The following is a 20,767-nucleotide window of genomic DNA, read 5'->3' on the forward strand; positions in this document are numbered from 1 at the left end:
ATACTTCCTCTAGAGCTGCTTCAGTTTGTTTCCGTTCCATTGGATCAGGTCCAGTGGAATTGGATCAGGTTGATCTGATTATAATAGGACATATACAGGCTGGGCCATTAAGGAACAATTTGGAACCGAATTGTGACAGTGTCCACTCAGACCCAGGAACCCTCTAAGCTGGTTTTTTTGTTTGTTTGATTGTTTGTTTAAGTCTTTCAGGGTTAATTAGTAGCCCATTTTTAGATACCAGATAACCAAGGTATTTTACTTGGGGTAAACAGAATTGACGATTGCCCTTTGAGACCGTGTGTCCCTGTATTGGCTAATTACTGTGTTTCTCTGAAAATAAGACCTAGCCGGACAGTCAGCTCTAATGTGTCTTCTGGAGCAAAACTTAATATAAGACCCGGTATTATATTGTATCATATCATATATCATACCATATCATACCATATATATAACACATCATATCATATCATAAATACCCGGTCTTATAGTAAAATAAGACTGGGTCTTGTATTAATTTTTGCTCCAAAAGACGCATTAGAGCTGATTGTCCAGCTAGGTCTTATTTTCGGGGAAACATGGTTTTGTAATAGGTAAATTGTGTCCTCTTGGGAGTCTAATAATATGTCCTGGAGCATAAAAGTAAATCATCCATATTGGATTAGAGTGGAATTTCTAGGACAATTCAACATCATTCAAATCAGCCTCTAATATCTGAGAGAAATATGGATTCTCCATATATCCCTGGGGCGTTATTGTCCAAGTAAACTTGTGATCTTCCCAGGTGAAAGCAAAGAGGTAATTTCTGTCTTACAGGAATGAAAAAGGCACTACATAAATCTATCACTGAAAAATATTGGCAGTCTACAGTAATAGCCGATAATAGGGTATGTGGATTTGAAATCACAAGATATCTGTTTATAGCTGTTTATAGCTATGAGATCCTGTACAAATCTCTATCCTTTCCCATTCGGTTTCTTTATTGGAGGGATAGGAGTATTACAGGGCTCATATCTGGAATTATAAGCACCCTTTTTATTTATTATTTATTTTATATATATATATATATATATATATATATATATATATATATATATATTTTTTTTTTTTTTTTTTTTTTTCCCCCCAGGACTTTATTGGGGAACAGTGTGTACTTCCAGGACTTTTTTCCAAGTCAAGTTGTTGTTCTTTCAGTCTTAGTTGTGGAGGTTGCATCTCAGCTCCAGGTCCAGTTGCCGTTGTTAGTTGCAGGGGGTGCAGCCCACCATCCCTTGCGGGAGTCGAACCGGCAACCTTGTGGTTGAGAGGAGGCACTCCAACCAACTGAGCCATCCGGGAGCTCAGTGGCAGCTCAGCTCAAGGTGGCCTGTTCAATCTTAGTTGCAGGGGGCAGAGCCCACCATCCCTTGCTGGACTGGAGGAATTGAACTGACAACCTTGTGGTTGAGAGCCCACTGGCCCATGTGGGAATCGAACTGGCACCAGCAGCCTTAGGTGTTAGGAGCACGGAGCTCTAACTGCCTGAGCCACCGGGCCGGCCCCATAAGCCCCCTTTTTAAAAGTAATCTTGTATAATGGGCTCAATTCCAGCTTGTTCATAAAAGATATTGGTGGCTGGAGAAGGCCCAAAGTTGGATTGAAATGTCCTGTAACAAACCTTCAGTCCGTATCAAGATTAGTTTCCACTTACAGAGGTTCCTTTAAAATCATTATTTTCCCAATTGGTTCAGTTTCTGATTCATTTAGTTCTAAACACATTTTAGAACTAGGAGAGGCTATGTGAGCATCATTGGTTTCAAGAAAGTCTCACCCTATCAGGTGAATTGGAGCAGTTTTTACTAAGTAAAAATATATGTTGCCCTGTAACATTCCCTAGCTGGAAGAGAACAGGTTCTGAATTGAAAACAGACATTTGTTGATCAGATGTCCCTACCATTTGTACAGAAGCTCAGTGTGAGGGAGAGGGCAACTGAGTTGAGTAGGTTAAGAACAGATAAAATAGCCTTACTATCTACAAGGGCCTTAGTAGTGTCCCCTTTGATAGTCATTTCAATTTCTCCTAAAGTATAATATTAGTAAAGGCAAGGGAAAATGCACTGTCGTAGTCTTCGCAGCAGCCCTATGCTTGCTTTTGTTTCTTTTCTTTTTCTAAATCCCATTTCAGTTTTCTGCAATCCTTCTTGAGGTGATCTGGTTTTCTACAATAAAAACAGACTCCTCTACAGGAGTCTCCCAGCAAACCTTGTTTAGTAATTCTGTTGCTTTGCTCTCAGAAACCAGTAGGTATATTTATTGGGATAGGTCAGAGTAGCCAGGATCATATGTTCTAACAGTTCAATCTAATTCCTTTGTGAACTCATGAGGGTCCCAGAGAGGGTTGGGGAAATCTTTAGGTAGATTCCTTAATTCTGTTCTAGTCCAAGGTAACACATACAATCGCTAGTTCCCCTCTACCCGAGACTGGCTTTTTCTCCCAAAGGAAACTGCCAGAATTTCTGTTTTTTTCTCTCTCCCCTTATTTCTTGTCTATCCTGGTCTGGTTTTCTATTATGAGGGTCCTCTAAGTCATTAGGGAGCTGTGGTGGAGGAGCTGTAGAAGAGAGACTGAAAGGGGAGGAGGAAAGGAGAGTAAGTCTTGACAACGAAGTGAAAATTAATTTAGGTGTCAAAAGACCATCATTGCGGCCGTGTTAAGTTGATATCACTTCTAGTTAAGCCATTTCTAGAAGTATTTGCAAATAAAGGCTCCCTATGAATAATACATCTGCAGGAGCAATGGGGGCTGGAAGCTGGGGGCATGTTGGCCTTGAAGGCACGATTTCCCATGTTAGTTTTAGTTTTTCTTCTGAGATCTGCAGAGTCTGCACAAATTTCTAGGGATATTGTGTAGTGGGTTAAAGTGTGCTGCTCATGGGTTGAGCTCCAAGGGGCTGTCACCTCTCGAGTCTCTTCAACCCTCTTCCATGTCTCCCGGGCTGTCTGATACAACCTGAGGAGGACTCAGAGCGCTAGGTAACCAGCCTTTATGTGCACATCTTTGGATGATTCAATTATTTAATTACAATGTGTTGATTTCCCTATGGACCCCTGCTCATTTTGAGGGGTACCTTCTAACACCTTCACATAGATTCCAAGTCACTTTAAGAATACCCAGAATTCAAGCTGGAAGGAGTAAATGCCCCTTATTTTTGGAGCTGAACGAATTCAGACTCTCATTTATCTAGCAAAAGGTTTTATTTAGACTCAGAAAGCAATCATAATTGAAAAGCCAAAATAAAAAAACAGCCACCTAGTTTTTTCTTCCTGTCCCTGAGTTATCTCAACTCTTATCCTTAGCCTGGGTTATCTCAACCATTGACCTTTTGTGCCACTGTGAGGAATTTTTTTTTTTTTTTAAGGACAGCTCAAATAAAGTCAGGGCTTCCTAACTTAAAACATAGAGGTCCAGAATTAAAAAAAACACACCCTCAAATTCACCCAGTGCAAAATGGGGAGCCAGTGGGGCACACGGGCCCCTGCTGGTACCTAGCACTGAGTGCAGGTCCACGTGGTGATTGGTCCTGGGTGGGCTTCTTTGGAATCCTGTGGATTACGCCAAGTAAATGTTGACATAAACGTCCAAACCTGTAGAGTTTATTTGAGCCAACTGACAATTGCTGGGACGCAAAATCTCAATGGATTTGAAAAATGCTCTGGAGAATGGCAGTTTTGCAGCTGATTTTATGCATTAGAATCAAAGGAGGAGACATACAGAGGGTTACATCAAATCTTGGTGGTAGCTTCAGGGGGTGGGAGAAAGCAAAACAGGGAAAATAAAACAAAGAGACACATCTCTTACATTGGTGAGTACAGGATAGTTAATAATTAATACTTACAACACACAGAGATGGTATTCCAGAAATAAGAGAACAATGAGGGGTTCTCTGGTCTTCTGCTCTGGTGTGGTGGGTGTGCTCAGAGGTGTCCGGAAAAAGGGAATTACGCTGACATTTCAAAGGGTATGTTATCTTAGATGCAAAAAGACAAGACAGGCTCACTTAAGGTAAAGACTAACCTTTGTCAAGGAAGCTATAGATCTAGGACTTGAAAACCTGCCATGACTCACTTTTTGTTAGGAGTTTTTATGTTCAGACCATCTATGTGGTTAATTTTGGTCTCTGAGTTTGTTCAGGCCTGCCCTGCAGTCCTCCCCTGAGCTTGTCATGTTTAGTATGCGGCCTCTTTTTTGTCCATACTTTTATAGTGATGACTGTTCCATTGTGTGGACGCAACAGTTTTATTCAACCATCCCTCAGTGATGGACATCTAGGTTATATTCATTCTTAAGTTATGTTAAATAACAAAATTCAACTGAGTAGTTTAAAGGTCTGATTGACTTTTTTGAACAATTTATGAATCAATCTGATAGCATCCCCTCAAGCAAGTAGAAAGGAGCTCCGAGGAGCTCTACAAAATGGAGGGCTTTTCTAGGCAGAAGGGCTAGGGAAAACGAAAGTATGGATTAATTACCTCCTGTTCCTTTGGGTGATGGAAAGGGGCTATGTGGCAGATGACCTCATTGGTGCTGACCAGAAAATTCCAAATTGACTTGATAAAGTTGCATTCCTAGGAGAGACTGAAAGTGCAATTAGGTTAGGTATTTAAGTCACAATTTGGTGATGAGGTTTTAGCACAAGTGACTCCATTTTGGGCCTGTTATCTCTTTTTTCAGTTACCAGAGATAGTCCTGCAAAGAATGACCTTATACATATGGCACTTGTACTTCTGCCAATATAAGAAAATAGTAAAAACAAAAATTCCATATTATTTTGGAAAGATTTGTGACAGAGCAGAGATAAATGTGTCTTCAGTTTACTATTCTCAATGAGACGTCTTGTTAGATGTTATCACAAATAAGTATTGAGTTTTATTAGATAATTTTTCTGCATCTGTTGTAACAATCTAATAATTTTCCTAGTTGATTTTAATTATTATTAAGATTTAATTATAATAATACATTTTCTAGTGTTAATCTACCCTTACATTCCCAGGAAAAATTGAATTTAGTTGTACTTTTTAAAAATTAGTACAATGATTGATTTGGGTCACTATTTTATTTTTTTATTTAGTATATTTTTATACATTTGTTTAATAAATGACATTGGCCTACAATTTTCTATTCTCATGTTTGTTTTTCACATTTAATATTTTCCTAACATTTGTCATTGTCTCAGTAACATACAGAGAAGTCACAAATCTTATATGTAGTGCTTGATTGATAAATTTTCACTTGTTTTTCCTATGTGACCACCATCCAGCTTTAAACATAGAACTTTTCCTGAATTTCAGGGAGCTTCTTTAAGTACTTCTCAGTCAGTACTTTTCCCACCAAAGGCAACCATTGTACTTTTACATGAAACCCTACAATATATATTCTTTGTGTATATAATAGAATCTCACTTTTTATTTGTTTCTCTATGATGATGATTTATGTTTACCATTTCATTTGCTTATTGACCATTGAGATGTCTTTTTCTGTGATGTGTTCATTCAAGTCTTGCATTTTTCTTCTGGATTGCCTGTCTTTTTTAAAATTGAATTTTAGAGGTTCTTTATAAATTAAGGGTACTAGTTCTTTATTAGATATATATATTTCCAATTTCTTCTTTCAGACTCTGACTTGCGCTTGCACATGCTTAATGATTTCATTTGGTAAACAAAAATTCTTAGCTTTAGTGAAGTCCAATTCATTAAGAAATATTTTTGGTCATAAAAATGGCGTCGTGAGGTGAGCCTCTTGAAATCTCCCCTGGAATTTACAAAAAGTTGAACAACTATAACTCCACAAAGAACTCATTACACAGCAGACAGGCAAGACAAAGAGGCCCACTACTGAAATCATCTAAAGTTGGGCAAATTGCGTGAGCAGGGGAGGACGGAAGGGAGAAGTGCGGAGACAGGGATATGCGGGAGCAGGACGCAGACCTAGCTCGGTACTCTGAGCTCACTGCATTCCAGAACTACTGCAGTTGCAGGAGAGGGAGGAACTCGAACTGCTAGGGCTCTGCTTATGGCCCACAGGGCTGAGGTGACAGCGTATAACACGGCTGAACCCAGCGCTCATGGCAGAGACCTTGGAGCAAAGACTGAGGGAAGAAGGCTGAAAACGGTGCTTTAAGCCCTCAGTGCCAGCAGAGAATGGAAGCTTTAGGCACTGAACCTAACTGTCCACTCCCTACCCTCCCACAGCTCACCCTGCCCCTACCTGCCCCAATGCTAAAAGCAAAAAAATAGCAGTGTCAGATCAAAAGAACAGAATATTTGCAGTTCTGAGAACTGTGGTCCACAGACACAGACTCACAGCCTAACTAGTTCCCGCAAAGGGGAGGGAGCGGTGGAAACAGGACTGGCTGTGGTGGTGGTTGCTGCCATTGCTCTGCACCACCTCTCACAACCCACTGCAAACCCTGTCCCCATCTATCTGGGTGGATCCCTGCAGGAGTAAACAGAGCTGCTGAAACACACAGGCTCTGAATGTGGTGCAGGAAGAGCTTTGGAACATCAGAAGCTCTCCCCATACCCCCATGGAGGTGGCATCCTATGACTCAGGGGAACTGTTCACAGAGGAGAAGCCCGCCTTCCGGGGAATCCCCCCATTGTGTGAGAAGCCGGAATAGTGCAGAAAAAATATAACAATACAGTGAGAGAGAGAATAAAAGGCTGCAATCGGAGAGAAAATAAAACATTCTACCAACACCTACTGGAAAACAAAAGAGAGACCTCTTTCTTTCAACCTGTTGCAGAACCCACTCCTGTAGATGTCTAGGAAGAGAAATAATAAATCGTTAATTGCCATGAATGACCAAGGTAACAAGACAGCTCAGAAAGAGAATGAAAAGTGTCCAGCAGATGAAATTGGACATGGAAATATGTGACTTAAATTACAGAGAATTCAAGATTGCAGTTCTTAAAAAACTCAATGAGATGAAAGAAAACACAGACAGGCAGTTTAATGAACTCAGAAACGCAGTCAAAGAACAACATGAACATTTTACCAAAGAGATTGATATTTTAAAAAAGAACCAAATAGAATTTCTGGAGATTAAGAACTCAATAGAAGAAATTAAGAATGAAATAGCCCCTTAGGTAATAGAGTTGACCAGATTGAGGAAAGAATCAGTGACATCGAAGATAGAAATCTGGAAATGACATGGATGGAAGAAGAAAGAGACTCGAGACTTAAAAGAAATGAAAGAACTCTACAAGAACTTTCTGACTCCATCAGAAAGAACAATATAAGAATAATGGGCACACTAGAAGGAGAAGAAAGAGAGAAGGGAACAGAGAATATATTCAAACAAATTGTCGATGAGAACTTCCCAAACTTGTGGACAGAACTGGATCCTCGAATCCAAGAAGCAAATAGAACACCTAATTACTTCAATTCCAACAGGCCTTCTCCAAGGCACATTGTATTGAAGCTGTCAAAAATCAACGACAAAGAAAGAATCCTCAAGGAAGCCAGGGAAAAGAAGACGATAACCTACAAAGGAAAGCCCATTAGATTATCATCAGATTTTTCAGCAGAAACTCTACAAGACGGGAGTGGAACCAAATATTCAAACTATTGAAAGAGAGAAATTATGTGCCAAGAATAATTTTCCAGCAAAGATATGCTTTAGATATGAAGGAGGAATAAAGACCTTTCCAGATATACAGAAGCTGAGGAAATTTCCTAACACACGACCTGCACTACAAGAAATACTGAAGGAGGCTATTTGACCACCATAAACAGGGACAATTTGTGGCAACCTAAACATAAAAAGGGGGAGAGTAAAGGCCTGAACCGGAATATGGGAATGGAGAAAGTAGGCATACTGAAGAAAATGGAATATAAACTTAAGGGTAACCACTCAAAAAAAAAAAAAAATCCAGAACTGAAATATATACTGTTATAAAAGAAGAAACAGAGGGAAACATCATAGAATACCACCACACAGAAATAATAGACAACATCAAAAAGGCAAAGAAACAAAGGAGACACAGTCTTAATAGAAAACTAAAGATAGAATGATAGGAAATCCTGACATATCAATAATCACCCTAAATGTAAATGGACTGAACTAACTAACAAAAAGGCACAGAGTAGCAGTAGCAGATTGGATCAAAAAACTAAACCCAACCATATGCTGCCTCCAAGAGACACATCTCAGCTACAAGGACAAACATAGTCTCAAAGTGAAAGGGTGGAAATTGACACTCTGAGCAAATCGTCTCCAGAGAAAATCAGGTGTAGCTATACTGATCTCAGATGAAACAGACTTCAGGATGAAAAAGGGAACAGGAGACCAAGGTGGACATTTTATTATGGTAAAGGGGACTATACAACAAGAAGACATAACAGTCATCAATATTTATGTCCCCAATCAGGGAGCACCGAAATATACCAAGCAACTACTAACAGAAGTAAAGGGAGAAATTAACCAGAACACAATTATACTAGGGGACCTAAATACATCATTGACAGATATGGATAGATCATCCAAACAGAAAATAAATAAAGAAAAAGCAGCACATTAGATGAATGACACATTAGATGAAATGGATATAATTGACATTTATAGAGCACTTCATCCTAGAACATCAGACTATACATTCTTTTCTAGTGTACATGGAACATTCTCAAGGATAGACCATATATTGGGACATAAAAGTAGCCTCAGGAAATTTAAGAAGGTTGAAATAATCCCAAGCATATTCTCTGATCATAAGGCTTTGAAATTGGATATCAACTCCAAAAAGAAAGCAGGAAAAACCACAGATATGTGGAGATTACACAACATACTTTTAAAGAACAACTGGGTCAAATAAGAAATGAGAGGAGAGATCAAAAGATACATAGAAACAAATGACAATGAAAATATATCCTACCAAAATTTTGGGGCTTCAGCGAAAGCAGTTTTAAGAGGGAAATTTCTATCATTAAATGCCTGTCTCAAGAAACAAGAAAAATCCCAGATAAATAACTTCATGATACACCTGAAAGAACTAGAAAAAGAAGAACAAATGAAACCCAAGGACAGCAGAAGAAAGGAAATAATAAAAATCAAAGCAGAACTAAATGAAATAGAGAACAAAGAGACAATAGAAAAAATTAATGTGACAAAGAGCTGGTTCTTTGAAAACATTAATAAAATTGACAAACCTTTGGCTAGACTCACTAAAATAAAAACAGAAAGACACTAATAAACAAAATCAGAAGTGAAAGAGGAGAAATTATCATGGATGCAACAGAAATACAAAGGATCATCCAACAATACTCTGAAGGAGTATATGCCACCAAATTCAATAATCTAGAAGAAATGGACAAGTTCTTAGAAACATATAGCCTTCCAAGGCTGAACCATGAAGAACTGGAAAATCTAAGCAGACCAATCATCAGTAAGGAAATTGAATCAGTCATCCGAAACCTTCCCAAAAGCAAAAGTCCGGGACCAGATGGCTTCACTAGTGAATTCTACCAGACATTCAAAGAGGATCTAATACCGGTCCTATTCAAACTCTTCCAAAAAACCGAAGAGGAGATGATACTCTCTAACTCATTTTATGAGGCCAACATTACCCTGATACTAAAACCTGGTAAGGATAGCACAAAAAAAGAAAACTACAAGACCAATATCTCTGATGAATACAGATGCAGAAATCCTAAATAAAATTCTAGCAAATCGAATGCAGCAATACATTAAAAAGATTATTCATCACGACCAAGTGGGGTTTATTCCAGGGGCACAAGGATGGTTCAGCATACGCAAATCCATCAATGTGATACATCACGTAAACAAAGTAAAGGACAAAAATCATAGGATTATAGCCTATGATATAATTATATCCAATGGGTGCAGAAAAAGTGTTTGACAACATGCAGCATTCATTTATGGTTAAAACACTTAATAAAAAAGGTATAGAAGGAAATTACCTTAACATAATAAGGCCATATATGACAAACCCTCAGCTAATATCATAATTAACGGTGAAAAACTGAAGCCCCTTGTGCTATGCTCAGGAACATGACAGGGCGGTCCCCTGTCACCTCTTCTTTTCAACATAGTGTTGGAAGTCCTTGCCAGAGCAGTCAGTCAAAAGAAAGGAATAAAAGGCATCCAGATTGGGAATGAGGAAGTTAAATTATCACTCTTTGCAGATGACATGATGCTATATATAGAAAACCCTAAAGACCCCGCCAAAAAGTTATTAGAAACAATAAATGAATACAATTAAGTTGCCGGCCAGAAAATCAATGTACAAAAGTCTATTTCATTCCTCTATACTAACAATGAAATCTTAGAAAAAGAAATTTAAAAAATTCCGTTTGCCATTGCAACAAAAAGAATAAAATAACTGAGAATTAACTTAACAAAGGATGTGAAAGACGTATATGCTGAAAATTGTAAGACATTTTTAAAAGAAATTGAAGAAAACACAAAGAAATGTAAAGACGTTCCATCGTCATCGATTGGAAGAATCAACATGCCCATATCACCCAAAGCAGTATATAGATTTAATGCAATCCCCAACAAAATCCCAATGGAAGTTTTTAACGAAATAGAAAAAAAAAATCATCAGATATGTATGGAACCATGAAAGACTCCGAATAGCCAAGGAATCTTAAGAAAAAAGAACAATGTTGGAGGTGTCACACTCCCTGACTTTAGCTTGTACTACAGGGCAACAATAATCAAAACGGCATGGTATTTGCAGAAAAACAGACACACAGGCCAATGGAATAGAATTGAGAACCCAGAAATAAACCCATATAAATATAGACAGATAATTTTTGACAAAGAAGTAAAAAACATGCAATGTAGAAAAGACAGCCTTTTCAATAAATGCTCCTGGGAGAATTGAAAGCCACGTTCAAAAGAATGAAACTGGACTGCTACCTGTCACCATGTACCAAAATTAATTCAAAGTGGATCATTGACCTAAGCATAAGACCTGAAACAATAAACTGCATAGAAGAAAACAGGTACTAAACTTAAGGACCTTGGGGTCAAAGAGCATTTTATGAATTTGACTCCACAGGCAAGGGAAGTAAAAGCTAAAATAAATGAATGGGACTATATCAAGTTAAAAGCTTCTGCACAGCAAAGGAAACCAACAACCAAATAAAGAGGCAACCAACTGAATGGGAGAAGATTTTTGCAAACAGCGCCTTCAATGAGGGGCTAATATACTAAATATACAAGGAATTCATATAACTCAACAACCAAAAATCAAAGAACCCAATTCAAAAATGGGCAAAGGACCTGAAGAGAGAGTTCTCCAAATAGGACATAGAAATGGCAAATGGACATATGAAAAAATGCTCAACATCACTAATCATCAGAGAAAGGCAAATGAAAACCACAATGAATATCACCTCACCCCAGTTAGAATGGCTATCATCAACAAGACAAATAGTAGCAAGTGTTGGAGATGCTGTGGAGAAAAAGCCCTCATACACTGTTGGGGGGATGCAGATTGGTGCAGCCGTTATAGAAGGCAATGTGGAGATTCCTCAAAAAAATTACGAATAGAATTACCGTATGACCCAGCAATCCCTCTCCTGGATATCTACCAAAAAAATCTGAAAACATTTATCCATAAAGACGTGTGTTTCAATGTTCATTACAGCTTTATTTACAGTGGCCAAGATATGGAAACAACCAAAGTATCTGTCAATAGATGAATGGATAAAGAAGAGTGGTATATATACACAGTTGAATACTATTCGGTGGTACCATTTGTGACAACATGGATGGATCTTGAGATTATAATGCTAAGTGAAATAAGTCAGGCAGAAAAAGAAGAGAACCATATGATTTCACTGATATGTATTTAAAACTGAAAACAGCAAAAGAACAAGACAAACAAATGAAGGAACAAAAACTTATAGACATAGACAATAGTTTAGGGGTTACCAGAGGGTAAGGAGGCATGGGGCCTCTAGAATAGGGTAAACGGGGTCTAATATATGGTGATGGAACGAGAACTGACTCTGTGGTGAACACACAATGTGAGATATAGATAATGTATTACAGAATGGTACACCTGAAATTTATGTAACCTTACTAACAATTGTCACCCCAATAAACTTAAAAGAATAATTTTTTTGATTATAGTTATTATTTTTTGTCTGTAGTTTAAAGAAATCTTTGCTCACCCCAGTGTTGTGAAGGTATTGTATAGAAGAACATGTTTACCTTTTATATTTGGGTCTATTTAAAAATTGAATTTTCTGTGTGATATAAGATAGGGATCAGCAATCATTTTTGTCCTATAGAAATCCAGTTGACGTACTCCATGTATTAAAATGACTTTCCTTCCTATTTAATTGCAGTGTTGCCTTTATCATGAATCAGATCACCATATTATTGGCTGCTGCCTGAATTCTCTAACGTGTTCCATTGGTCCATTTTTCTATCTCGGGCAATACCACACTGTTTTAGTATTTATAATTTTGTAGTAAATTTTGTTATCTGGTAGAGGAAGTCTTCCAGCTTTGCTGTTCTTATCTTTCCTCTTCTGTGTCTTTTGCATTTCCATATATATATATATATATATATATATATATGTATGTATATATATATATGTCCTTAAAATTAGCTTACTACTGCATACAGATAAATCTGTAGATAAGTTTGCAGAGAACTGGCACACTGACAGTATTGTATCTTTCAGTCTCTGCAAATCAATGTGTATGTGTATAATATATTAATTTACATTTTCTTAAAGTTTGAAAAATGTAGATTTTAGTGTAGAGGTCTTTCAAATATTTTAGAAAGATACATTCTTAGGTATTCGATCATTTCTTAATGTTATAATTGGTATTCCTTTAAAATTTTAGTTTCTATTTTTTGTTGCTAGTAACTAGAAATGTAATTAATTTTTGTAAATGTACTTTATGCACAGACCTTGATAAATTCTATGGTTAGTTCTAAGAGTTTGTTAATTCTTTTGAATTGTATATATATGTATAACCTTTTGTTACTATTATTTTTTTAACTTTTCATATTGCACTAGCTAGGCCGTCTAGAATGATGTTGAATAGATGTGGTAATGGCATATATCTTTGTTTTGTTGATATGGAGGGAAACCTTAAATATTTCCCCATTTAGTATGATGTTTCTTTAGTTTCTTTCTGGACACTTTTTATCACAATGAGGATATTCTCTTCTATTTTTACTTTACTGATTTTTTTTTCATTAATGGGGTTTGGAAGTTTTTCAAATGCATATACTGCCTCAGAGATGATCACATGATTTTCTCCTTTCTTTCTTTCTTTTTTTTTGGTTATTGTGATGAACTATGTTGATTTGTTTTCAGTTGTTAAAGCAACTTGCATTACTGGGATAACCTACCTGATCATGGTGTTTTATCTTTTTTTATTGTTGGTTTCATTTTTCTAACTTTTTGTACTTAAAATTATTGTACTTAATATTGTACTTAAAATTATTATTTTATACTTCAAGTGGAATGTAAACACATTGAACCTATGTAGGTACCTTTATTTCCCCCCTCTATGTTGTAGTCTTTATAAGTATTAACATTGACATTCATCAAACAGGGTTATATTTTCTTTCAACTGGCACATTTTTTTAAAAAAGATTTTTATTGGGGAAGGGGAACAGGACTTTATTGGGGAACAGTGTACTTCCTGGACGTTTTTCCAAGTCAAGTTGTTGTCCTGTCAGTCTTAGTTGTGGAGGGTGCTGTTCATCTTCAAGTTGTTGTCCTTTCAGTCTTAGTTGTGGAGGGCGCAGCTCAGCTCCAGGTCCAGTTGCCGTTGCTAGTTGCAGGGGGCGCAGCCCACCATCCCTTGCGGGAGCCGAACCAGCAACCTTGTGGTTGAGAGTCCGCGCTCCAACCAACTGAGCCATCTGGAAGGCAGCTCAGCTCAAGTTGCCGTGTTCAATCTTAGTTGCAGGGGTCATAGTCCACCATCCCTTGTAGGTCTTGAGGAATTGAACTGGCAGCCTTGTGGTTGAGAGCCCACTGGCCCATGTGGGAATCGAACCGGCAGCCTTCAGAGTTAGGAGCATGGAGCTCTAACTGCCTGAGCCACTGGGCCGGCCCTGGCACATATATTTTAAACAGCTTAAGAGGAGATTGGTGATCTGTTACATTTACCTAATTATTTACCAGTTTTGTTGTTCTTCATACCATTAGGTCCAAGGTTTATTCTGGTATCATTTTTCTTTATATGAAGAATTTTCTTGAGCATTTCTTTCAGGACGTATCTACTAGCGATAAATTCTCTAAACTTTCTTTCATCTGTGTATGTTCTTGTTTTTACTTCATTTCTGAAGGATATTTTCACTTGATGTTGTTTTCTGGGTTCAGAGTTCTTTCAGAATTTTCTAACTGTTGTACTATTTTTGGTCTTGGCTTCTAATGAGAAATCCAGTTGTTTAAATCTGTATCACACTATATGTAATACATCTGTTTTTCTCTGACTGCTCTTAAGATATTTCTTTTTATTTTTGGTTTCAGGAGCTTGATTATGATGTTTTGGTGTGAGGTTTTCTTTGATTATCTTTTTGAACAATTTTTATTGCTGATCTTCCTGAATCTGTAAATTTATATCTTTCAACACATTTTTTATGTTTTCAGGAATTATTTTTCAGTTAGATTTTTTGTTGTTGACTTTTCTGACTTATCAGACATCAGCTTGGTTGGGTTCAGATTGAAGTTTCTATCTGGAGGTTTCAACATCAGTTCAGCTTCATAGACTTTGCTGTACTCTTATCTTTGTTGGGGATTTTGTATACACTGTCTGCTCTCAGAAGAAGCTTTTCCTGGTTTCTCTGGCTGAAAGGAAATAGTTCTTCAAGAGTTTAGCCTCTGTGCTATATACAGTTTTTCCTGACTGGGGCTGTTGTCATGTGTAAGTAGTTAGAAAAAAGGGAGAGAGAAGAAAAGGATTCTCCTCAGAGTCTTTACACAACAGGGTCCTCTTTTATTGTTTCTCTATTTAGAAGACTGAGTTTTCACTCAGGATTTTGTGTGTCCATGCTACCCCAGAAGTGTTGCTCTACAGGTCCGTCCGTCGGCCAGGTTGGAAGATAAAAAAGAGGAAAAAAACAAACCTTTTGGCTATTTCCCCCACATTCAGGGCCATTTTTCAAGTCCTCTGGCCTAAGAGTTTTGCTAGCCATGCCTATTACTTACACCCTGATTCAGCTTGTCCTTGGGTCAATTCCAGGAGGTAACGGGAAAAACTAGGAAGCACACTGCCTTTATATTATTAGTCATTCTTCAAGTTTTGACTTTGCTTCCCAATCTATGTGCTCTCATTAAATTTTTTAGAATTCTCAGGTAGTTGCATGTTTTTATTTTATTTAATTTTTTTCCTGCAGAGTTTTTATTGTAAATAGAGGAAGAGCCTGGGAGCCTCACATTGTTTTTTGAAATATTTTTGGCTGGATATAGAATTTTGTGTTACCAGTTATTTTAAAAAGCAGTTGGAAGTACTCAATCCAGGTGTTCTGCCTTCCTCATATTTAGTCCTGTGAATGTAATGTGTGTGTATCCTCCCCTACCCCGCTCCGCGCTTCTACTGAGATTTTCTCTTTATCAGTGGTTTGGCTGAATATGGAGTCCACCTTGTGTAGTTTGTTTTTCTCAAGGATTGTAGCCTCTTATGTGTTTTCTGTATGGTTGAACTTTAGTGCTTAAAACAGTTGGTTTACGCATTTTATCCAGCTTTTCTGATTGATTCTTGTCCTTGCTAGTGTCAAGTCTTTTGTGTAGTTTTAATGTCTGTGTTAACTGTTATCATAAAGTAAGTTAGAAAACAGCCTTCTTTTTGTGTTCTTTGAAATACTGTTCTTTCCTCATTCTTCATTACTTTCTTGGTTATAATTGTTCCAGACAAATGTAGAACCTGCTTAAGTTACACAAACATTTCTATTGACATTTTTCCTGTTATTTTTTTCCATTAAAATCCCATTTGTTTATACAGATATACAGGGAGTTATGGATGACCCAGGGGACCCCGCTCCACCCTTCATGCCCCAGGGAGGGGCAAGAGAAGGCCATCTCTCTCCATGGGTGACCTGGTGGGGGTGGAGGGGGCTGCCCTTGGGGGAGTGTTGGGGAGGTATGGGCGGGTACCTCGCCAGAGGGCATCACCTGCTCCCCAGACAGTTACTGACCCTGGAGGCACTGAGTAGTGTCTGGAAAGCTGTGTTGAGGGAAATCGAAGGGAGGGTGGTGGACCGGGTGTGCTTCTGGCTGGGCCAGGCCTAGCACTCACACTGGGGATAGCCTGGGTTCAGCTGGCTCCGTGGCTCCCCAAAAGACCCACAGCAAGGATGTCTGGGGTTCCTCCCAGCACAGTTCCCACCCAGGTCTGGGAGGATGGAGAGGAGGGGTCAGGGGTTCAAAGAGAGAATTTGGTACCTTCTGGCATGTTGGAAAAGCTGCTCCCCAAGGACATTCAGTCGTGGTTGTGCTACTACTAGAAGGCAGTTCAGAGACCAGGAGTGGGTATCAGGGCTAAGAGGAAACTCCCAGAGACCATCTTGGAGGGTGATTCCTGGAGGCAACTCCCTACGCTGGATGCTGGGGGAAGGGCAGACCGTGAGGGAGGGCCTCCTGGGAAAATGGCCTTTAGCACCACTAGGCTCCAAGGCAGGCGGGAAGAGGCAGGCCTCCGGGCCTCCACACTGAGGCTGGGAGTCACCTCAGTCCCACCTGCCCAGCCCTGATCCCTCGCCAAGACAGGGCCAGCTGGGCATCTTATGAAGACCTTGGCCAGGACGTTGGGCCCGCATTGACGATGAGGGCCTTGCTGGGGTGGCAGGCAACAGCGTCATCTCTTGCATGCGTGTTTTGTTGTCCAGCCTCCACAGACAAAGGGAGCAATCGTGGGTTCCCGACATCAGGAATATGCCATTGGGTTCCACGGCCAGGCATGTGATTGTCCAGGTGGGCAACCATGGAGTGCACGAATTTCCCTGTCCAGTTGCCCAGGAAGCAGATGCCTCTGTCATCATGGATGGTGATGGGAAAGGCTGGTTTGGATGAGTCACTACCTGGTTGATCTGGGTTGGGTCGCTGCTTCCCTGGGACTCCAGCGTGAGGAGGGCACTCTCAGCCTCCAGATCATACAGGATTATGTGGCCAGAGCGGAAGGAGGCCGTGATGTGGGCATGCTCAGTGCTGGTGATGGCCACTGAGGTGGGAATCCTGTGATGGCTGGCTGTGGGGAAGATATAGAGGCAGGTCGGGCTGCTGGTGCTGGGGTCCCAGATGTGGATTGTGCCATCGTCGTCGGAGCAGGAGGCCAGGCATTGGGTGGTGGAACTAAAGGCCAGGCCCCACACAGCGTTCCCATGGCCCTCCAGGATGTGGCTCAACATGCTCGGGTCGTAACCATTGTAGGGGTCCATGTTGAGGTCTGGAATCTTCCAGCTGTAGATGTGGGCATCTGCCCCACCACTGTGATAATACTGTTGTTGTCCATGGCTACTGCCAACATGGGCCCCTGTGAACCCAGAAGGCATGGATAGGTTCCACATGTAGTGCAGCATTCTTCCTGGCTGTGACAGCCTTCTGCAGGTTCCAGAGCTTAGGTGTGCCGTCCTCGGAAGCAGTGAGCAAAGCCTACTGGCTGTGGTGGAAGGCCAGGGAGCAGATGCCATCTAGTGTGAGCGGAGGGTGAATTTGGGATTCTATGTCCTCTTAAAAGCATCTTTGCTGTCAGACAAATCACAGCTGAGGTTGTTGTCATTGGTGACCGTGATATCTGCCAAGTCCCCTAGGCTTACCTCCCCATCCCCGACAGTGTCCATGATGAAAACGTCTGAGGAGAAGCCAAAGGAACCTTCATGTGGCTGGGGTTGGGGTGTGCCAGGAAGCGGGCCAGTCACTTTGGGGGGCAGCCCACGCACGTCCAGAAGGTTGGCCACAATTCCCTGGAGTTTGACCCGCTGGCTTTCCAGCTCGTGGTGGGTCCCCTCTCCAGCATATCGCCAAGGGTCCAGAGAGCCCTCCCGGTCCTCTCCTGAGCCCAGAAAATAAAACTCATTAATGGCATCTTCAGAGTCATCCTCCTCATCCTTGTCCTCTGTTTTGGGCACCAGGGCCTCGGATGGCAGCTTCACGCTCTGCTTCTTGTGCTGCACACTGCCCAGCTCATCGTCCTCATCGCTGTCCATTCTCCCAGCTCTGCAGGAAGGGAATCCGCTCGAGCACCGAGCCACCCAAGCGCTCTTTGCCATCTCTGCCTGCCGCATTCCTCAAGATCTGCTCCTCGATCTGTTTCACCAGCAGTGACTCCCAGCCCGAGCCCCCCAGGGTCCAGTGTGGCCCTGGGGCCCCCTTCACTGGGCTCCACAGCCCCATTGGTCTCTAGTGAGCGTCCCAGTAGGGACCACATGCGCTTGGACAACATGTCCAGCATGGTGTCCGTGTAGCCCACCTCTTCCACATATTGTTGGAGAAGCAGCCGTCCCTCCTTCCACACTGGCAGGCTGTTCTCCACGGTGATGGTGACGGAGTCCCCAGGGCCACTGGGGACTTGTTCTGACAGTCACAGTTTCTTCTCCCCCTGGTTTGGGTCTGCCCCAAACTTCGATTTATGGTATTTGGCCCTATTCTGCTTCAGCGCATACGCTACCATCTTGATCCGTTGTGCCAAGTCTGCCTTGAGATTCTCTTGCCCTTTCCTCTCTCCCAGAAGGCCACCTGAGCCTGTAACTCAGCACTCTTGGCCTCCCGGCGTGTCTTCTCCCCTTTGCCTTCTCCCCTTCTCCCCTTCGAAGCGCGCCCACTCGTTTTGGATAAAGTTCAGGATCCCTGGCAGGCTCAGGGGCTTTGGCCCCGCCTGGGGCCTGGTCTGCCCCCACCCCACCTCTCTTAGCAGCCAGGTCTGGCCGGCGGTGGGGGCAGCGTCAGAGACTGGAGCCGCCCCCCGTTACCAGGCCCTCACATGAGCCCAGGGGCAGCCAGAGCAGCTGGTGGGGGCTGCAGCCTTTCGCTCCTCGTCACGGAGGCCCCAGGCCGGCCCCTGGTGCCTGCTGTTTTCTTTTAATTTTTAATTGAAGTTTAATACACACATACGCTTTACCATTCTGTAGTAATGGGTAGATTTATTCATGTTGTTTACTGTGTTAATACCTTTTTCCCCAAGCACAGCATTTAATTATATAAATATACCATAATTTATTCAGTTATTCCTCTGTTTATGTGTATTTGTGTTTCCCTTTTTCTTGGTTCATAAGTAAAGCTCCTATGAACATTTATGTACATATGTTTTGTGTACATGTGGAGTATTTTATGGGGTCTATATTTGTGAGTGTTATTTGCAGGATCATGGGGTAGTTGTATATTTAATTTAGTGTAGGGATTAGCAAACAATTTTCCCATGTAGTTGTTACTGTTTTACACTTAAGTCAGCAATATATGAGTTTCAGTACGTCCATATTTTTGCCAACATTGGTATTTTAATTTTTTAAAACAAATTTGACTCTTTGGAGAGTATGCATTGTTATCCCATTATGGTTTTATTTTGCATTTCCTTAATGAGTAATGTCATTGAGTATCTATAATTAGATGGCCATTTAGTGTCCTCTTTTATGTAGTACCTGTTTAGATTTTTTTGGCATTTAAAAAATTGGGTTGTGAGTTTTTATTATAAGAAGGTTTTTTTTTCATATGCTAGATATGACTTCTTTGTTTTTATTTTGATATAGTTGAATTATTTTTTTCTCTTATAAGTAGTACTTTTTTGTTTCCTGTTTAAGGCATTTTTACTTACCTTAGATTTATGCTGTGTTTATTTTTAGAAGATGTATTAATCTTTATATTGAGTGAATTTCCCCTGTGAATGACTTTGTGTACTGTTTAAGAGAAGGTTAAAGGTTTGTTCCTATTTTGCATACTTTTAAAAACGACGTCAATCTGATTTATTGACAGAATACTATTCTTTTGAATTGCGTTGTTGCTTTTGTCACAAGTCTTGTTGTCTATGTATGGGCTTTTTCTGAACTTCCTATTGTATTTCATTAATTTCTTTGTTTATCCTTGCTCCAGTACCACACTGAAATTACTACTGCTTTACATTGAGTCTTGAAATCAGGAGTTGTAAGGCCTAGAACTTCCAGGTTTATAATTTTAATGGCAAGCTATTAAATATCTTGATATTTATATGCCAGACAAATATTACTAAATATGTTCTTAAAATATGTTCTTTGAAAAAATCTAAAAAGTAGAATCTACGAATAAAATGTATCATACACAATAATACAGATACCCAGTAATTATGCAACTTTTTCCTATTTCATTATTAAAAACAATGAAGTAATCCTGTCAAATTGATAAAGAGTGATGATATCCACTGTTGGTGAGGTTGTGAGAAAATAGGCACTTATGTACCTGGTTGGTGGCATTGTAAATTGGATCAGTGTTTCTGGAGGATTATTTAGCATGTCATCAACATTGTAAAGTATTTTTACTCATAAGAAGAGAGCTGTTAAAATGAAGAATTTTGTTTTGTTAACTATAGGTTTACATAGATACTGTTTATTAGCCAAGAGAACTTGACTCTTGCTTAAGAAAGTTATCCTTTTGATAAATGGAAAAAACTTTGATTAGAGAGTGAGGCAAGGCAATTGCAATATAATGAGTAAAAATTTAATAAAGTTCTTCAACTTGCTGTATATAGGGTGAGTCCGATGGAAGATTAATAAAAGAAATATCAGCAATTGGCTAAGTTATTGGGATAAGCTTAAAAAGAGTAGGTAGA

General features: G+C 39.9%; 1 protein-coding gene and 1 pseudogene across 4 annotated transcripts in view; one reads left to right on the forward strand and one right to left on the reverse strand.

The window, feature by feature from the left end:
• Positions 1-20,767, forward strand: part of ARHGAP32 (Rho GTPase activating protein 32) — a 330,288-nt gene that overhangs the window by 140,017 nt on the left and 169,504 nt on the right. The gene's annotated exons all lie outside the window — the stretch shown is intronic.
• Positions 16,490-19,093, reverse strand: LOC109435281 (striatin-4 pseudogene; annotated as a pseudogene).

The sequence above is a fragment of the Rhinolophus sinicus genome, chromosome 9 (genome assembly GCF_057876585.1).
Source record: "Rhinolophus sinicus isolate RSI-liver-muscle chromosome 9, RSI-T2T, whole genome shotgun sequence".
In the NCBI taxonomy this organism is placed as follows: Eukaryota; Metazoa; Chordata; class Mammalia; order Chiroptera; family Rhinolophidae; genus Rhinolophus; species Rhinolophus sinicus.